Source organism: Lissotriton helveticus, chromosome 6 (genome assembly GCF_964261635.1).
Source record: "Lissotriton helveticus chromosome 6, aLisHel1.1, whole genome shotgun sequence".
Classification (NCBI taxonomy): Eukaryota; Metazoa; Chordata; class Amphibia; order Caudata; family Salamandridae; genus Lissotriton; species Lissotriton helveticus.
In genome coordinates this window covers 687,370,227-687,384,419 of record NC_136067.1, presented here as the reverse complement: position 1 = coordinate 687,384,419, position 14,193 = coordinate 687,370,227, and the positions used below count along the sequence as shown (strand labels likewise).

General features: G+C 44.9%; 1 long non-coding RNA gene across 1 annotated transcript in view; it reads left to right on the top strand.

Annotated features, from left to right (window-relative positions):
- LOC144762867 (uncharacterized) overlaps nucleotides 1–13,159 on the top strand; it is a 522,764-nt gene extending 509,605 nt beyond the window's left edge. The window contains exons 3-4 of the long non-coding RNA XR_013596155.1: nucleotides 2,743–2,802; nucleotides 12,541–13,159. This is a non-coding gene — a long non-coding RNA (uncharacterized LOC144762867). The remainder of the gene's footprint in view (nucleotides 1–2,742; nucleotides 2,803–12,540) is intronic.
- The last annotated feature ends 1,034 nt before the right edge of the window (nucleotides 13,160–14,193 follow it).

Sequence of the window (14,193 nt, the reverse complement as noted above, 5' to 3'; positions counted from 1 at the left end):
AGTTAATAAAATAACGTCTTAACAATGACCTGGGGTAAGAGTAAGAAACATAAATACTCACAAATGATAAAAATGAACATGATGCTGCACGGGCCATCAAAAGTTGATGCCAAATCCAAATAACATAAATCAGTAGTTATCATTAATGGAAAACAGAATAATATCCATCGCGCAGCTCGCAATATGAGAGTGTCCTGCAAGTGGCGACAAGTGCCGCGGAATAAAGAAAACAAGCCGGAAAGTACCGGACTAAACATAGTAGCTAGTGCTGTCACTAGTTTAAAAGGACAGTCCAACCAAAGTAAAACGTGGACAGGAAATACTTGTCCCATCTACACAGGAACACCAAGAATGCAGCACAATTTATAGCTTGCAACAAAAGTCCAGGTCATAGCCCAAAAGTGGGCTCCACATAAGCCCAAGGTCAGCAAACCAGTCCAGGTAGTGTTCATTGATGCCCAAGTGGGCGTGCTCTTAGACAAAACAGGAACATGGTGACAAATAATCCAAAAATGAAGGAACAGATCCTGCAGTACTAAAAAAAAGAAACACAGTATTAAAATCAACATGACAATATCGTGTGCACAAACAAATAAACAAGCTCTACAGAAGGGGGAAGGTATTACAGATGAGATGAAGAACAGGAAGTGCCCACCTAGGTATAGTCATTTTTGAGGTGAACCGCAGGTTCTTCATCTTGGTTCAACCCCCCGGGGGCCTTGGTGCTGAAGGAAATGATATATTTCGACTCAATTTGTCTCAATTTTAACAGCCTATTACCACCCCTCGGATTTTTTGTAACCTGCTCGAGGATGAAAAATTTCATCAAGGCAGGATTCTCGAATCCTGCCTTGATGAAATTTTTCATCCTCGAGCAGGTTACAAAAAAAATGTAACCTTGATGAAAAATTTCAGCGCAGTAGTAAAAATTACTATTCCCACTACACATAGTGCAAAAGTAGGGAAAGTGCTTGATAGCGTAGGAGTAAAAATTACTATTCCCGCTCCAGAGAGTGCAACAGTGGGGAAAGCGTTGGATAGCGTAGAGGTAAAAATTACTATTCCCACTCCAGTGAGTGCAACAGTAGGGAAAGCGTTGGATAGCGTAGGGGTAAAAATTACTATTCCAGGCAGCAAGGCTCAAGGGCACAACACAGTGGTGGTGCTGTGTGGCGTGGGGAGTGACCTGCCTAAACATGGTCAAGGGTCGCTTGATTTGAGTTTCTACCTTCACAATAAAAGTCTAAAACCAGTACTTTCCTGTATGTTCATTACATGGGACCATAAATGTTTGAAATTGCAGGCAAATATTAGACTTGGAGTAGCCCTCAAAATAGTACACTCGTGTCAAATGCCAGGCATAAGCCACCATCAGTCGAAAACTAAAGTCTTAACTTATGAGGTCCCTTGTAGCACCAAAACTTCACTGTTTTGACATTCCAGTGGCGCAATGTGCCCCAGCATATTCACAAGGCCACACGAAGCCTCTCTCTCTGGCTTTTCATGGCCTTGTCAATAGTTGCTCCTTTTACACAGAACACTGCTTGAAATGAGAATTTCATGGGTGTTACAGTGGGTGTTCCCATGCAACACCCATGGAATTTGACACATTCCCATATTTGCAAAATATTGTAAACCTGGGAATGTGCTGAAATCTAACGCCATCCCAGGGGTGGCATTAGGGAGGCACAACGAGGAGTAATGTTTACGTTTCTCCTTGTTTTTTCAAGGCCCTCGGTACTGTCCATTGCCAAGTGTAATAAGTCAAATGTGTCTTGAGTAAATAACATAGGTTTTACACAAAGATAGTACATATGTGAAGGTGACACCATATTATGAACGGTCACATTACATTTTGAATCGGAACAAAATTTCTTAATGGTGACAACTTGGTTGTAACAAAAAACAAATCAATCCGAAGTCATGCGTAAGCATACACTGGGTCATTGATGAACTTTACATGATGTAAGAATGAAAGTGGATGAATCAGCACTTAATGTCAAAATTAGGCCATGTCAAATCTTACTTGCAACTAAAACTGATGTTTGTGCATCTAATGTCAAATTGAGCCCCTTGCATATCCAGCAATCAGGCCCAATTTAATGTTTAAAGATGAAAAGTAAAATTTATATAATCCAAATACAAACAACAGGGACACAGAACACTGTGTAAAAGAGCCATTCCATGGGTGTTGCAGTGAGTGTTCCCACGCCACACCCATGGAACCTGACACAGTCACAGATATACGAGAAATTGTAAACCTGGAAATGCATCTGAATCTAACGCCACCCCAGGGGTGTGGTTAGGGAGGTGCAATGAGGGAAACGGTTTACATTTCTCCAAGTTTGTGCCTTTTCCTGTGTGTGATCCATTCTGTAACACACATTGTAAAAGGAATTCTCCTGGACTGTTTGATTTGGTGCTGGAAGGTGTCCCTCCCTGCACACAATTAATCATCCCTGCAACACATTCACATTTTCACCATGGTGCAAGGGTGCCTGTGTTTGTGTGTGGTAGCTTATTTGATCACCAGTGCAATGTAACAACATATGTGTGATATAACTCATGAAAGACGGTGCTTCATTGGGAAATACATTTGCAGTAGCATGGTGTTAGTATTTTGTCCTTTCTGTGACTCTCTGACATTCCCTAGTGAAAAGGTTTCTAAGTTGTGTGCTCATTAAGTTCACAGTGTAAATGTACACCATTCCCTGAGCAATGTACCATATATTTCTCTTGTAGGTGGTCCACAGCCATACACACAGGGAGAGGTGGACAGCTTCAAGGATCTTAATGCCACTGGTGAGTGTCACCTCATTGTAACTGATAACTGTTTGGTTAGAGTATTTCCTCATACATGCTTTGCTTGGAGACATGCCAGATGCATCAGCATTTTAGGTAGCACAGTTGCACCTCACATGTACATGGAAGGCCAAAGGGGGTTCTACTCCAATGTGTCCATCTAGCTGGCCCTCTTTTATGATGTGTTGATGCATGGCAGTGCAGCAAGTTTCCCTGTTGTGCTGCCCTGCCCTGCCCTCTGTCAACACATCAAAAATGATGCACCCATTGTTGAATCTGAAATAGATGATGAAGGCAGTTACCTACTGAACACAAAATGTGTACCAAAAACATATATTGGTCTGGACACGTCATTTTTTGATATGTTACACATGACCCACACCTTTCAACAGACATGCTACAGCAGATCTGAAGCAGACGGGTACTAAAAGATCTTAAGAGAAATTTGTGTTGTCATATAGAGTACATACAACATGACAATCACAAGGCTTACAATACCTTACATGAACCCTATTACCATTTGCATCATCTTGAATGAATGTCAGCATGTCATACAATCATCCCACTCACACAGAATATTGTATGTCAATTAACCTTGGGCGTAGTTCGCGAAGTAGCTGTATGCGTAGCTACGCAAAGTGCACTTCGTACTACGCGAGCTACGCGAACTGCAAAGTGCACTGTGCAAAATGCTGTTTGCACTGATTGCACAGTGCCGGATGCTTGTCCGCACTGTGCAATCAGTGCAAACCGCATCTTGCACAGTGCAAGCGGTCATTTTCTGCCGCTCAAGTAAATTTCTACTCGAGCAGCAGGACTGGTAATTTCTCATCTTGAGCAGTCGTGAGCAGATGCGACCACTCGCAATGAGAAACCTGACCTCCCCGCGTTGAGAATCTCGCCGGGAGGTTTATTTTCCATGCTCGCGATCGGTAACTTGATGTTGAGGACTACGAGCAGCAAAAAATGACTGCTATGCTACGCTATACGTGTTTGCACTGTGCTACGTTCAATTCGCGTACTGCTAAGTAGCGCAAACTTCGCAAAATACGCGAGCGTAGCGTAGTACTTCGCCCAGGGTTAATGTCAATCCTGACATTCAGCTGTATTTCAGCACATTTACAAAGTGTGGTCAGCAATCAACGTGGCTAAGACTGTGTGCAAATTCAAGGTCACAATAGTTAATGGCATCATTGTTTATATACCACATATATAAATGTTATGTGGCATAGGTACCATGACGTTTTTCAGCAGGCAGTGGCATAGTCACATATAGCTATTTGTTTAATTGTGACCACACATCCTATTTTTATCTACAAATCAGGTTAGTTGTGTTCAACCCTTGGTCTTGGTTGCTCATAGGATGTCACATTTCTAATCTTGCTATTTAGTGACCAAGGGCCAGATGTAGGTAAATACCATTTACCGATTCTAAAATACAGAATTTTACCGATTCAGTATTTTAGAATGGGTAAATGGTATGTAGGTATTCATTCGGTAATTTTTACCGAATCTGTAAAATTCGGTAAATACAGATTCGGTATTTACCGATTCGGTATTCCCCATTCATTCCGGAGGCCAATAGGAATGAATGGGAATTACCGAATTGGTAAATACCGAATTGGTAAGAGGGGGAAGACCTACAAGGGTGGCAGGGTGTCACATTGACACCCTGTTGCACCCCTGAGTAGTTCATAGGTGCACATGTGGCACACATACATGCCCTAAATTCGGTAATTTCAGCCGTTACCGACCAGTATTAGGTTTCCTACATCTGGCCCCAAATCATCACTCAGAGTATTTTTTTTTTAATAAATCTTTTTATTAACAGTCATCGACAGTTACGAAAGGCACATTACAATAATATACACTGTTTAGTCAGGTACATCCAATTTTAACTATGATTTGGCACGTTGTACACTTTAAAATAAATGAAGCAGAATGCACAACATCAAGGGCTAATTGTGATGGTGGGGTACAAATATTGCCTCTGTAGTGATTCCATGGCCCCCATATCCGGGACCACTTCCTGGAGCAGCCTCGGGCCACATAGACAGTTTTTTCACGGAACATGCACCAATCCATGTTAGTCTTCTAGTCTTTCAATGTTGGAGGGGCAGCTGCCCCCCAAGCCTGGACTATGTTCCTTTTAGACACCATAATACAGTGTGTGCTCTACTGTGTTTGGTGTGTGTTTAGGTCGGTGGGCTCCCATATGTTGAGCAAACACCTACGCGCCTCTGGGAGCAGGGGAATTCACAGGACCATACCCATCACTCCATGAATCTCCCTCCAGTAGGAGTGGACAAGAGAGCATTCTCAGATGATGTGTAGGAACGTGCCCAATTGGCCACATTGCCTACGACAGTCCCCTGTGGGCTCCCGTTCCATGAGTACTAGTCTAGGTCCCGTCATGTATATTCAATGCAGGATTTTAAGTTGTGCCAGTCGCAACTTTGCTGGGATAGCTACCACTCTGGGAGATGACACAACCTCCTGCCAGTCTTTGTCGTCCAGTACAATACCGTCCGCTACCCATTTTTGTCGGAGCTGTGTTAGAGGGTCCTCCATGTTATGTATTAATTTATTGTAGATCAGAGAAATGGATTTCTCAGGAAGGTGTCCATCTAATACTCTACCTTCCAGTGCAGAGGATTCAGGGGGGAGGAACTTGTGGGGAAGGCTGAACGTAAGGCATGTCATATTTGTCTGTAGCAAAAGTGTTCCGAGTTAGCCAGCTCATCTGCCTTGCAGGGAAGCAAACGTTTTTATGTCTCCCTTTTCCCACATGTCTTGTACACGAGAGATACCAATCATATCCCACTTATCAAATCCCTTTGTCTGCCATAGGTTTCCCAGTTTCACAGTATCCCACAAGGGGGTGGCCAATGTTAGTTTACCCTACCATCCCAGAGATCTGTTGGAGGTGTGCCAGACGGTTATCTTTATTATGGTTTGGAGTATAGTGCTCTATTGTAATTCCCACCCGGGAGAAGCCACCTGTCCATTCGATAGCCAGGGTCATCAGGAGCTCAATAGGTGCCATGATTGATGGCAGCCAGGTGGGCTGCCCAGTAATATTTTTTGATGTCAGGAAGAGCGATACCCCCGTCATACCATTTCAGAGTTAATTTACTGAAAGCTATATGTGGCGGTCCATTCCATAGTAATTCCCTCTGGAGTTGTTCAATTTCTTTAAAGTAAGCACTGGGTACAGCGTCTAGTGAATTATGTAAGGCATAGAGGAAGTGGGGGAGGGACATCATTTTGAAAAGAGGGGCCCTCCCTAGGAGGGACAAAGGGAGGGTTCTCCAACTGGTTATGTCTCGCTGCAGACGACTGAGAGGGGGAAGGAGATTATTTTTGTATCGAAGCGTGGGATTCAGGGATACAAATATCCCTAAATATTTTAACCCTGATGTACTTATTTGAATTGGGCAGTTGGGTGGCAAGGCTGGTATTCCCCAATAAAGGGGATATAGATGAGATTTAGCCCAGTTATTTTTGAATCCAGAGTATTTCCCAAACACTGCCAAAATGTCTAATAAGGCAACTAGAGATTTTTGAGGGTAGGTAAGGTAGAGTAAAACGTCATCGCGTAAAGTGAAATTCGATCCTCCCAATCTACCGACCAGCGAAATTCTCGGATCACTAAATTCTGCCGGAACCAAGCCGCAACAGTTCTAATGCCAGGGCAAATAAGAGGGGGGAGAGCGGGCAACCCTGGCGGGTGCCCCGGTTCAGAGTGAGAGTGTCCGATTGCTTGTTGTTGACTACCACCTTCGCTAATGGTGCCGCATATAGGAGGCGGATCCATCTGATGAATTCTGGACCAAATCCCATATTCTGGAGTACAGCGAAGATATAAGGCCATTTGACCATGTCAAATGCCATAGTAGTGTCTAGGGAGACCAAGACCACTGGTTCCCGTAGTGTATCTGCTCTGCCAAGCACTCCATGGACTAGACGAAGTTTTAGTGCCATGTTCTGGTGTGGGATAAAGCCAGATTGATCTGGATGGATGAGAGTTGGTATGATTTTGAATAGGCGGTTGGCAAGGACCTTCGCGAGGATTTTCAGGTCAGCATTGAGAAGAGAAATAGGACGATATGATGCACAGTCTGTTTTTGGTTTGCCGTCTTTAGCAATTACAACTATGTTAGCTATGCGTTGATCTAGTGGAAGTTCTCCTACCTCCCTGGTTTCTTCGAACATTGCTTTAAGTTGGGCTGCTATCTTTTCCGGGTAGAGTTTATACAGTTCTATGGTATCCCATTAGGGCCGTAGGCCTTACCAGTTTGAAGCGTTCTATTGGCCTCAGCGATTTTGTCTGTGGTCAGTGAACTATCCATTAGTTGTTTATCAGTCTGGGTGAGGGTGGGCAGGGCAATGTCTCTTAACAGTTCGAAGGAATCATCTTTAGCATAAGGAGTCCCCGCCCTATAAACCGCCTCGAATTTTGCAGCAATGTCTGGGGGGTCTACAATTTTCGTATTATAGGCATCGTGGAGAACTGGGACCAGTCTGCTTGCCCATTCCCATTTATCCAGCCATGCTATCAGTTTTCCTGCCTTGTCTCCTGAGTCATAAATTCTTCCAAGTTTTCCCTTTTCCAGGGTTTGAGCTGCATCTGTGACCAAAGCTTTATATTCATCCTGCTTAAGTCGCAGTAGGTGGAGCGTTTCAGTAGAGTTTTGCTCCTCCAGTTTTCCCTCTAGGCGGAGGATATCAGTTTCTATGTCGGACACCGCCTTCTGCTGCTCCCGTTTGTGAACTGATCTTAAGGGCAGAGCTTCCCCCCTGACCACCATTTTAAAGGCCTCCCAGAGCATTTGGCTAGAGGCCAAGGTTCCCACATTTTCTCAAAAGTAGCTGGCTGTCGCGATTAGGAGGTCTTTGCATATTTTAGGGTTATGGAGGTACCAAGGGTTGATGGGTGCGATTCTACCCACCAGCCTGTGGTCTAGGAGAAATTGTGCCCTTAGTGGTGAGTGATCAGAGATACCCAGGCCAAGTGTCGGACCTCCTGGATGTGAGAAATTTGAGAGCTGGGAACTAGGACATAACCAAGGCGGGAAGAACTGTGGTGGGCCCCGGAGTGGAACGTGTATTGTTTTGTCTCGGGGTTGAATGTGCGCCAGATATCTATTAGTCCCATGGCCTCAAGAAAGTCTGGTAATCCGCGGGAGGAGGGCTCCAATTCATGAGGTGGATGTCGGTCCATCTCGCCTGAACCTAAAGAGTTGAAGTCGCCCCCCAACACCAACAGCCCCTCCGGAAGAGAAAGAAGGGTGGTACGGAGGTCCTGGAAAGTAGTTGATTGGAGGCCAGGTGGGATATAAATAGATAACAGTGTTAGGACCCGTCCCTCCCAAGAGCCAGGTCACCTACATAACGACCCCTGTCGGAGGCTGCGCTAAGAGAGAATGCATTCCTAACAATTATGCCCACCCCTCTTGAGCCAGTAGTAAATCCTGCATGTGCCACTAGCTCATATCCGTACCGGTTCATTGCCCTACAGGAGTGACCCATGAGGTGTGTCTCTTGAAGAAACACGAGAGAAACACAACATCTGGGCCCTGTTTCTTGATATATTGCAGGACTACACTCCGTTTAATTTTGTCCCCTAGCCCATTAACATTCCAGCTTAATATTTTGATGCTTTTAACGTTTGTGCCATCTCCATGCCGGCATTTATACGTCGATGATAATAATTAACAATGAACAATCCAGGCAAACTTCCCCGCCAACTACCCCCCTCCCCGCTTCCCTGCCCTCTGGACTTAAAACTGCCCATATCAAACTGGCAGAGTGCCTGTCACCCAATTACCAATACTAGAAAATAACTAAATGTAGAAAAGAGTAGGAAAGCCAATACTCCCTCTCCCCGTCCCCCCAACTATACTTTTAGATAAAGTGTCCGCAACAAGTCCTTGTTGAGCTGCACTGGTGCAAAACGGAGCATGGTGTAAATATGTCCAACTACAGGGCCTCATACACCCCATTACCTGAGTGTGTTCACGTGAGCGATAAAGGCTCCCAGCAACTCTCATTCTTGGTCCTGCAACTCCTGGTCTTCGCCCCCGCTCCTTTCCCCGGGGCCGCCGACACTTCGGCTGTCCAGCCAGTCCGAGGCCACTTCCGGATTATCAAAAAACCATGCCCGTCCCTTGGTTTCAATACAGAGATGAGCCGGGAACACCATGGCATATTTAAGTCCCTTTTCCTTGAGATTTGTCTTGATGGCTATGAACGTTCTACGCTGTCTTTGTACCAATTGTGTAAAGTCCGGACAGCATTCTCATAGTGCAAAGGGAGCGCAGACCGTGCGTGTTGAAGAATTGCGTCTCTGTCTCTGAAGTTTAGGACACAAGCTATTAGGGGGCACGGAGGTGCACCAGGCTTAGGTCGTCCACCCGGGATTCTGTGTGCGCGCTCTATGGTGAAGAATTTTCCCAGTCCCTTGGGTTTGAGCTGATTGAAGATGAGGTCCTCAACGAACAGGTCTGGCGCTGGTCCTTCAGATTTTTCAGGCCCTCCCAAGATGCGGACGTTGTTGCGTCGCGACTGTCCTTCATAGTCATCCAGTTTACGCTCAGCTGTCTCACAGAAGGATTTAAGATCTCGTACTTCTTGTTGGAAAAAGGATACATCATCTGTCAAACTGGCAGTCTTGATATCCAGAGATTTGACTTTCTCGTTCATTTTCGTGAGGTCGGACCGGATGAGGTTCACATCAATGGAAATAGTGTCCATTTTGTGTTCTAGAGATGATTTAACTCTGTTGACGGCTGCTAGAACGTCTTGCAGTGTCAGGTCTGGAGTGTGGCTCTCGGAGTCTTCCACCACGCTAGGAGCATGGCGCAGGTCCGTCGGTTAGTCCTTGGGAAGTGTATATCAGTCCAGTTTATTTGATTAGATCTGCCTCGTGCCCATGGGACCCCTGGTAGGGCCCTTATCTGTGTCCTGTCTACCTGCCATCCTGCTCCCGAGCCCCCAGACACTCCGGCTGTGCCCCGGCTGAGTCCTCCATCGTGAATGTCGGGGGGAGCGGCAAAGAGAGAAGGGCCCCTGTATATGAGCTGTTTGGTAATAGCAGGTATCGGGGTCAGGCACGGTAGATGCAAGAAGTATGCCTGCACTATGAGTCAGTATCTGGCTGGTGAGTTAGCGTCTGTATATCTCACCTTTGGAAGTCTCTGTTCACCGTATCTGCAGCACAGACCAGGGTGAGTGAAGTATGAAAACAAGGAGGCAGCCTTCTCAATCAGGAGGTGTTTATCTTCCAGAGGGTGAGAGCGTCTGCGCGCACTCTCCCACTCGATATCGCAATCCGCCCTGATGATTTCACCCCAGCGTCTGTATGTCCAGATGGTCGGCCCAGGCGGATCTCCAATCACAGAGGGGGTTCTTTCACCGTTTCCCCGCACTAGAGCAGTGCGGTGAAGGCAGCCGCCAATCCTACAGCAGCTCTGGGTTCACAGGTGCCTGCGGGCAATAAGGCAATCACATCTAAGCCTCGGGACAGGCACCACAGGACCATCTGAGAAGCGTGATGGCCAATTTCCACCCCTTTGGCGTGCAAGGTAGTGACGCGCTGACTCCATCAAACTGCTCTCTCGGCCTCCATCATACTTCGGAGGGCGCACCCACCACCACACACGATCCCGGGGGGGAGGCGGGGTCTCACCGCTCCGCCGTTATTTCGTTTGAACGCACTGCCACAGGGAATGGTGCTGCACTCCATTCCGCAGAGTTTACGCCGACTGGCGACTTCCGGTCCGCGCGGCTGGCTCCACCTCCCGTCTCGCCGGCAGCTTCAGCAGTCCAGTCCCCGGCTTATAATGACTGTCCAGGCCCAAAACAACCGGGCCTCGTATCTCTGGTCCTGGGCGCCACTTGGGGGTCAGAGTTGCACGAGACGGCACCGCTTGCACTCAGCTACATCCCAGGGACCCAATGAGGCAGGATAACTAGCAGGATGTTCAAGTCAGAGAGACAGTCTCAATGGAGCCGTGGTCTAGGCGGCCATCTTGATCCGACGCTTGGCCACTCCCCCCCATCACTCAGAGTATTGCAAAATATTGTCATTGGAGCTGTACTGACAGAGGAGACTTAGGGAAAATGGCAGTCCTAACGTAAGGTACAACTTTTTAACAGCAGTTAAATGACGCACTGCCTATATCTTATGGATTAGGGGCTTACCTTGACCACAAAGATGAGTACTGTGTGGGCTTGCTTCACAACTAAAGAGAAGTAATGCATCAGATCAATGAGACAGAGTGAATTATTGCCATTTTCCCCAGCACTTGCAGACACCGGTCTGTCATGCACCAACACAGGAACCCTTGTGCCATGGTGCAATCGGGTGGACATGGGGCCATATGTATCAACACATTTCCCCATAGATGCAGAATGGGCAAAACCCTTTGATACATCTGGCCCATGATGCTTTCCAGCACTTTTCTGTGATGCCAAGCTGCAGAGTTGTATTCCTTATGGGACTGTCCACACCAACACCAAAATCACAAGCATTACTCACAAACTACATGGGGGCTTATTTATAAGCTCCTTGCGATGGTGGTGCGTCACTTTTTGTGATGCTCTGGTGGCGCAGGAGCCTGCTTCATATTTACCAGGCAGAACTAAGCCACTTTTCTTTTACTTACTGCTACCTTGTAAATATCATTCCCTTTAACACAGTCTTCTGCGTTAGAGGGGGGGTGCAATGGGTGTTGTTAGGACAGTGCCATCAACCTCCTTGGCTTATTGACACTGCCCCAGATTTACGACAAATCATAACTTTGAGGCAGCGTAAATAACTCACACTTCCCCAGGGAGGCGTAAGGGAGGCACAAATGAGGAGAAACATCTTTATTTCTCCTAATTTTTCCTTTTTCTATCTGTGCTGCTGCATTCTGCAGCACACATAGAAAGAGGAATAAAGGCTCTTGTGAATATTTTTTTGCAGGAAGATTTTCCTTCCTGCACAACAATAATCGACCCGCAAAGCAGACCCCCGGGCAACATGGTGTAACGGTGCCTGCATTGTAGCACGTCAGCCCATTATGTGCCAGCACTGGGGAAAAGGACAGGAATGCACCGCATCTGCTAAATATGGCACATTCATGTCCTTTTCTTTTGCCATAGGGTAGTGCTGCAGGAAGGTCTGCGGCAATACACTATGGCAACAACTCATAAATCAGGCCCATGGCATCAAGATGAAATATGGCTCTATCTGTATGTCCTGTGTACTTGCTATTTACAAATTCCATAGTAGTAATTGGGAAAAAAATGAATGTATAAGCCAACACACAATATACTAGACTGCTAGCACATATGTTGTACCCTCTGCTACATGTAATGTCAGGCCCTTGAGTGTACATACATGAACTATGTGTACCATACCAGATGCACATGCCAGCATATCCTAACTTTGACCCTCATATGCACATGTTTACATGTCAATTTGGATTGTCAATGCCTGACCATGTACCAACATGGCCATATCAATGTCGAATTTAACTGGTACCACATAGAGTACATATTTTTTTCGGTTTACAAAGATGATATTTACAGAGATGTAAGGTTGTTTGCTACCCCATGCCTCTTATGCTGCACAACAGATTGCTTGAATGTTAATGTGTTCAAGTGTTAAAATGTGAGCATTGACTGATGTAAATGTCATCCCTTTTTGACAGTCAACATGACCATTCATTATGTCTCCAATTATTTCAGGAAAATAGGCACATAATATGAAAAGGCCAATGCTGCAGGGAGCTGGATGTCCCCACCTCATACTCAACTATCCAAAAGAGGCTCCAGTGAAACACAGGGTTTGTCAGGCTACCTGGACCAGTAGCAGGAGCCTCCAATTGCCAAGAACCAGGACCAGGACCATCATCATGTCCACTGCCTGGACCCTCAACAGCACAATTCTTAGGACCCTCCACTGCTGTCCTACCAGGACCTTCTGCAGCCCCTCCAATACTCCTCAACCTGGATCCGCTGCTGCAGCACCCTCTAACATCCTACTTCAACAACTGTTGGAAAAGGATGAAAAACTTGAAAAGGGCCAGCAGGACTTGAGCATAAAGCTGACAGGAGTACAGTTGCAGCTAGCCAACCTAATGCAGATGGTGGCCACCTAACAGACAGTTACACACATTGAGCAGAGGTTGTAGGCCCACCCAAATTCAACCATGACGTCACAATATTTTTGTGTTCTTTAAATTTTGATTTAGCTGTAATTGGTTACTGTAGTTTAGGTATTATATTAGTCTTAGTTTAGTTATTGTTTCGTACATGTTAGGGTAGTTATAGTGTTCTATATTTGAAGTAGGATATGAAGGTTCATTTCAAATAGTGGGTTAGGGGTTGATGTATAATATTTTTTTTAGTATTTAAGGCAAAACAATACAAATATATATCATTGTATAACATCCTATGTTTAGTTAGTCTGGGTTTAGATATGGTTATATGAGTCTCACGTCAAACTATCTCAATGAAGGTATTTGATGTTTTTGCTGTCTGTCGTGATACATGTGTCAAGTAGTGTAAGGTATAGTTATTTGGAATAAGGTAGGATGTAAGTATCATAGTCTTGCTAAGTTTGTTTAAGGTAATCTGTGCATTCATATTTTAGGTCATTATACTGTTTTTTTTTTTTTTTTTTTTTTTTTTTTTTTTTTTTTCAAAGGCAGAGGCAGAACAAAATACAAAGATGGAGCAAGGCACAGTAATAACAAAAATAAGACAGTAATAATAAGGCGATAGACATCAATAACAAAATTCAAAACAAAATTCAAAACAATACGTTACACAATACTGTCACTTTAAATTGTGAACATATTTAAATTAAATCCAATTATCAATGGGAAGCCATAACTTCCTAGCAAATAACTTTTTTTTTCGTCCTTTCAATTTATAAACTGCATTATCCATTCGGTAAGTATCTAACAGTTTACCTAGCCATTGTTCAAATGAAGGTGGGTCAGCATCTAACCATCTTGAAGTTATACAAAAGCGATAAATGGACATTCCAATAAAAAGAAAATACTCTTGATCAACAGATAAGCTCTCGGGTGGAAAGTATACACCAAAGATAGTGACAGAAGGACATAGTTTGATGTTGACATTTAACAAATTAGTCAGAAAATGTTCTATCTTATTTTTAAATACAGTAAGTTTAGAACAGCTAAAGAACATATGACATGAATCGGCTGCTAAAATACCGCACCGACTACAATTGATGCCTTTCGTGGCTTTCCATTTAACAAGTTTAGCAGGTGTATAATACAGATCCAGGGAGGCCATATAGTGTTGGCTTTTGAGAGAGCTGTTAATTAGTACTGTGTTACTGAGCTCAAATGCCCTTGTCAGATCAATCCC